General features: G+C 37.1%; 1 protein-coding gene across 4 annotated transcripts in view; it reads left to right on the top strand.

Annotated features, from left to right (window-relative positions):
- LOC146562143 (TNF receptor-associated factor 2-like) overlaps positions 1–4,701 on the top strand; it is a 39,473-nt gene extending 34,772 nt beyond the window's left edge. For 3 of the 4 annotated variants that reach the window (XM_085293641.1, XM_085293638.1, XM_085293640.1), the window contains one exon: positions 1–4,701. This exon is cut by the window's left edge and continues 310 nt beyond it. The gene's annotated coding sequence lies outside the window, so the exon portion shown is untranslated. The other variant, XM_085293639.1, reaches the window with a different exon arrangement.
- The last annotated feature ends 2,183 nt before the right edge of the window (positions 4,702–6,884 follow it).

Genomic DNA, 6,884 nt, shown 5'->3' with positions numbered 1-6,884 from the left:
TGCCTTTTGACATTTATTTGGTTTTTTTGAATTTGGTATGATTTTAATGGTGGCAATATGCAAGACCAGAGCAAGTTCTTTTGGGCCACTTGCCACTGGCCAAAAACTTGTGTAGCCATTCTTATCTTACCAATTGAACCGAGTTTGTGTTTGACAAAAATTGCAAATACCTACCAAAGTGAAAATAACATCCATACTGGTATTTGGCTGATAATGTGTTATTTTCCCTCCCCCAAGAAGTCCCTCAGGCCAGTGTTTTGAAACAACTGTGCTATCCTAATGACAAAATAATAGAGAATAGCTAGCATGCTTATTATAAGTCCATCAAATGAAGTGTACGTTTTTTTAAGGAGTTTTTTTTACAAACTCCTTAAAAATCTAATATTATTGGCAACCCTTAAAAGATTTAACAACAGGAGATTCGTTTAGCTGATAATGTTTTATTTAAGTTTCCAGACATGTGTCTGACAACTTGGTGATGTGGTAAAAATAATTTTTATCTCCTTAGTACTGTTTTTGTCTCCACCAACTCTTAAAAAGGTTTTTGTGGCTTGTTAGCTAGCTAGCTAGCTAAACTAGCTACCAACTATCTTGTTAGCTTAATTTGTTTTCAGACAGTAGGTTTGGCAGTGAAAACAACTGCCTGCTGTTGGGAACAGGCTGAATCAGAGTGGTGTGACTGAATTAAAACTGTGTAATCGAGCTGTTTTATATGACATGTAGTTTTGTGGCCAATCATTAATATAAAAATTCTGGTAGAGCAGCTATAAAAAGAAAAAAACAAACCAACTGTCCACTATAGTGCTCATGTTGAAGCTAATGCTAATTTGTTAGCTTATTTTAAGCATTTAGCTTAAATTTGCAACACCAAAACCTGTCCTAAATGACTGAAAATATTGAACCTTAGACCAGTGACACCGTAGCTTTGTATTTTGAACGACTTACAGACATTGCAAGGTCTAGGCTCTTTATTGAGTTTATTGCCTAGCATTTGGTAAGCTGTTTTTTTTTCTTTCTTTCTTTACAGTCAAGTTTGTCACACTGTTAAAGGAACTGTAACAGTGTGACACCCATGTAGCCTACAGAATATTGCGCAGCTGTGCACACAGTTTGTAGTGCAGTAGAATTTCAAACTGGTTTGCTTTTTTTTTTTTCCCCATTCTGTGCCTCCAACTCAGACTCCTGTGTTCATTGATAATCATTTGTGGTGGTGGGCATTGCTTGAATTCCATGAATTCTGAATGCAGTATTTCACTCGAACGTTCGGTCTGTGAGTGTCTGTGTTCATGTGTACACTGTTCCATTTCTATTGTTATTTGCAGGGTTAGTTAATGTTGGATCTGTGGAAGATACAGTAGCTTGCAGCAGTGTGCTGTTTGCCCATGAAACAGTAACAGAGATGGTAGTTGAGCTGATTTGCCCAAATGGAAATGCAACATATTTTATTAAAAATAAACATATATTTGCATACAGGTTCTAAAAAAGTCTATAAGTATCTTTTGATAGTAATCTCTGGCTTTTTCAAAAAAGTATTTGTTCTAGCTAATCCAGTTGATGTCGATTGCTTGGTTTGTAACGTTGTTCAGTTGGTTAGTACATGTTAGAATAGCATCCACAGCCAATGGGACGTTTTTTTTTCTAGCTGAATATTACATTGTAAAGAAATGATTAATGTTTTTCACTTCCCCTGTCAGTGGTTTTAATATTGTGACAGTTCGTCCATGTGATACTTGGGACAGTTTACTTGTTAAACTCTCAAAAGCTCCTGAGATGGGATGAGACAAATCACTGAAACTGGTGACACTGAAAGGAAATGTGCCCCCTACTAGCTAGTGGGTAACATGATTTTCTCTATGAACAGTACCTTTAACAGTACAGAAAGTACATCAAGTGTGATCACAGAAACACAAAGTCAGAACAAAACTACACTGAAACATGAATACAGTGATGCAAAGTGAGAAAATAACTACTATGATACAGACTAATAAAATAAGTACAAAGTGATTCAAAACCACAAGCTGGGGAAAATGACCATAAGTAGCTAAATCAAGAGAATGTCACCAAAGAGATTTAAAAATGATTTAAAGCAACAACTACAGAAAGATGCAAATCTATTTTGAAGAGAGTACATAACTGCAAAGATCAAACAACAAAGACTAAAGGATTACAAAGATATGCAGAGAAAATGATGCAGAATAAACAGATTCAGGGAGATGGATTACTATTCCAAAACAAGACCTACAAAGAAAAATCCTGAAGACCAATGGCTACAAAATGATATCACCTATCATCAACATAATTTCAAGAGAGATATATTTGCAGGAAGATTTAAAACGATCTATAAGAAGGAAAATGACTACGCAGAATAACTAAAAACAGACCTAATAATTACAAAGAGAGACAAAGAGATGCAGAACAACTTCAAAGAGCCATCTCTTCAGCGAGATGCAAAGCAATTTTAAAGATAAAAAATGTCCACAAAAAGAAAATAACTGTCCCCACAAGAAGCCCCAGAACAAACAGATATGTTGAATGAATAAAATGAGATTCAGATGACTTCAAAGACACAGAGAGATGCAAAAAAAACTACAAAGACCAGATGACTCCACAAATAATGTAAAACATAAATAGATGTAAAATAACTACAGAAGAGATTGCTTTGAAATGGTTTTCAATGTCAAAAAGATAGGACAAACTTAATCAGCAAGTACAACGACAGTGCGATATGAAAAATAATTTCAGTGATGGAAAATTCCCATAGGGGAATTTAAAATGTGTACAGAGACAAAAAAAAAAGACCCACCTCAAAGAGAGACAAGAGTACACAGACATGCATAAAACAGTCACGCACTGAGATGTAATGAGTACATGAACACGCTGCTTGTAGTCATTTTGTGTTTCTTCGAGTCTCACCGTCTAGTTCTTTTGTCACAGAGGGTCTCATAGTCTTACAGGCTACTTTAAGTTACAAACCGTAGCGTTTAATTGATATTATTTAGCTTAAATGATTTAATCTTCATGCTGTGAGGTTATTAGATGCAGAAAACTTCAAGATTGCTGTATTTTCATATGGGTGTAACCTTTGTTCTCAGACACAGGCGTGTGGAGACTGGAGCTGAGTGAGATACGAAAATCTTGGGTTGGAATCCGAGTTGAGATATTAAACGAGCAAATTTTTGATGATGTTGTAATATTATCCTATTTTTGGCTTTCTTCACAGGTTTGAACTGACCTACTTTTTACAGAAAAAAGAAGTGCCTGTACCTGTAGTGTTTTTTTTGTTTTGTTTTCACGATCCCATTAGGATGAGAATGTGCTTTTCTGTGAGTTCAAACTCACAATATGACGCTTTTGATTTGTGCGGTGTATTTATTTATTTTTTAAAATTCAGCATTTTTATTATCCTTCTTTTACGAGGCCCCTTTACTAGATGTGATAAAACTTAAGTGACTTAAGAATGTTTCTCTTTACATACATAAACTAGTGAATGTTAGATGTTATCTTTAATGGAAAACGAGGTCAGCGCATTGTAACTCGCAGCTTTTGGCATCTGCACCTAAACACATCGGCATGTTTTTAAATCTGTCAAAGGACACTGATACCTCTCTGTGCATGAGATGTGTCAGTAGGAAAAAAATACATGTATTACTGGTTCATATTGTAGACCAGCATTTTATTTTTTTATGATTTCTTGATATAGTATAAAACATATGAGTGTGTGTGATCTAATTTTGATGCTGTGCTCAAGTTTGAAGTGTGTGTGAGTTAACCATATCTTAATAATACATAGATTTTATTTATTGAAGAAGTTATATGTTGAGACAGTTTAAAAGCATGCGTTAGCTGATGGTGACAAGATGCAGCTGCGGTCTGACCTCAGCAGCTTTTTTTGCTTTCTGGTTATTTCAGAAACATATTTCCTCTGTTATTCTCTTTAGAATACATTGGTATTATTGCACATTATGTAGATTACATTTTGCATGTGTAACTGCAGCATCAAATGAATTAGCTGCTACATTTGTGTGACCCTCCAGTGTGCGCTGATCGGAGCTCATAGATGCAGCCTTGCAAGCACTATGCGGACATTCATATTTAATCTTACAAAATGTGCGACCTGATGTGAGCCAGGACTTCAAATTTCTTATTAACAAAAGGGCTTCACATTTCCTTTTCATCCCCTAAATGTCACATGCAGACATACATAGACATGTCCAGTTTTGGTCCAGCTTATAGCTTGAACTGTTTAATAGAGGGGAAAAAAAGAAAGGAAAAAAAAAACCCTTCACAGGCTGGGGAACAAAGTCACATTTGAGCCGATTGATGTTATGCTGTATCAGCGATACTGACTTGTAGGAAATGCCACACTGCCTCACTGTTATTGCAACAGAATAAACACTATGTCGATGTGATGTGTGAACTTCAAATAACTCTTCAGAGCTGACAAACTAAACCAGGTTGGTTTAAATTATTTACATATCTGTTTCTCTCTTCGTGGATCCGAAGCCCATGTTGAGATTAAGATGACGAGCTTTCATCTGTAGCAATGACATCAAACTGCAGTCTTACTTGTTGTTCTCTCTGCTACATTCTGTGGATAGTAAGTCACGTGTTAGTAAACTCTTTGTACTACAGGAAATTTGTTCCATATTTGTATTTAATTTTGACTTATTAAAGGTTTTAAGATGCCCTCTATGCAAAGAACTGCCATGTCTCTCAATTTGTTCACACTCATCAATGTCCTTGAATTCACTTCTACCACATGAGGGCGCTCAATGCAAACACATACACATACAGTATTTTGTCCTTTCAGAGGGTAGGCCAAATTCATGGATCATAGTAATGTCATGTGATGGACTGAAAACAAATGGCATTTATGCTGATAATTAATCAAACACATTAAAAATTAACAGTAACTTTTTCTTTTTTAGAAATAACATTTATAGAGGGTTTAAAGAGAGTTTTGCAAACCTATAAAATACTTTCTTTTAAAATATATACATTCAATGACTCGATATGATACTGAGTTGGCATAAAAAGGTATAGACTGTATATAAATGTGGGCCGCCTGGAATTTATACTGTATTCCACTTTCGGATGCAGTCAAACTAAAATGTTAACACATATGAATGTTTCTGAAAAGATGCATTCTGCCATCTTATGTATTTCTTACACTGATATAAGTCCAAGAGGCCATTTTTTCATACATTTGGTTCTAATCAATAAGTTACTGTTTTCAAACAGAGTTCAGTATCATTGTTAGCTGGAGTCACAAAGGGTATCTCTATTCAGGAACTGTACATACAGTAGAAACAACTGACCAGAAATAAAGTGCTTACTCCAAACTTTGTCTTACCTCAACAGTCACTTTCAAACTGGACTAGCTGATCTGAATTAACATATTTCTGTAAGTTAAACATGGTTATAGCCGACACCTAAAAACAAAGGGTCTAGATGTCCTCAGATGCGAAAAATAATTTACAGTGGGGCAAAAAAGTATTTAGTCAGCCACCGATTGTGCAAGTTCCCCCACTTAAAATGATGACAGAGGTCAGTAATTTGCACCAGAGGTACACTTCAACTGTGAGAGACAGAATGTGAAAAAAAAATCCATGAATTCACATGGTAGGATTTGTAAAGAATTTATTCGTAAATTAGGGTGGAAAATAAGTATTTGGTCACCTCAAACAAGGAAAATCTCTGGCTCTCACAGACCTGTAACGTCTTCTGTAAGAAGCTTTTCTGTCCCCCACTCGTTACCTGTATGAATGGCACCTGTTTGAACTCATCATCTGTATAAAAGACACCTGTCCACAGCCTCAAACAGTCAGACTCCAAACTCCGCCATGGCCAAGACCAAAGAGCTTTCGAAGGACACCTATGAAAAGTATTGTAGACCTGCACCAGACTGGGAAGAGTGAATCTACAATAGGCAAGCAGTTTGGTGTGAAAAAATCAACTGTGGGAGCAATCATCAGAAAATGGAAGACATACAAGACCACTGATAATCTCCCTCGGTCTGGGGCTCCACGCAAGATCTCATCCCGTGGGGTCAAAATGATCATGAGAACGGTGAGCAAAGATCCCAGAACCACACGGGGGGACCTGGTGAATGACCTGCAGAGAGCTGGGACCAAAGTAATAAAGGTCACCATCAGTAACACACTACAACGGCAGGGAATCAAATCCCGCAGTGCCAGACGTGTTCCGCTGCTGAAGCCAGTGCATGTCCAGGCCCGTCTGAAGTTTGCCAGAGAGCACATGGATGATACAGCAGAGGATTGGGAGAATGTCATGTGGTCAGATGAAACCAACAGAGGTGTGGACTCGAGTCACATGACTTGGACTCGAGTCAGACTCGAGTCATTAATTTTATGACTTTAGACTTGACTTGAAATAATGTTCTAAGACTTGTGACTTGACTTGGACTTTTACACCAATGACTTGGGACTTGAATTGGACTTGAACCGGTTTACTTGAAAAGACTTGATATTTTACCCCAAATATAAAATTTAACATGCATATTATATAGAGATTGAAAATGTGACGTCATTCACGGGTAGAACCGCAAAGGATTCTGGGAACTCGTGGCAAGCGGTACTAGCGCACGCAGGCTTTCAATTGAAACCAGTCACACAGCGATAAAAAGAAACACAAAAATGTCAAGAAGTTGTTGTGTTATTAACTGCAATAGCTGGTCGCATGACAGCCATGGGAAGCCGACGGGTAAAGAGATCGGTTGTTATCGGATTACGTCGTTGAAGAGAAATTGTTCGAGCCATGTTTCCGAAGTAACAAAGATGCGACTGGATTGCAGCCATTCAAAGACCAATTATAACGTCCCAGAACCCTCCAGCTCACAGGTTAGTCTGCTCCGAGCATTTCCA

The sequence above is a fragment of the Mchenga conophoros genome, linkage group LG12 (assembly GCF_057382185.1).
Source record: "Mchenga conophoros isolate Kocher_MC1m ecotype Shallow Benthic linkage group LG12, M_conophoros_male_GT1.1, whole genome shotgun sequence".
Classification (NCBI taxonomy): Eukaryota; Metazoa; Chordata; class Actinopteri; order Cichliformes; family Cichlidae; genus Mchenga; species Mchenga conophoros.
Note: the sequence above shows the minus strand (reverse complement) of the source record. Positions and strands in the feature narration are given on the sequence as shown.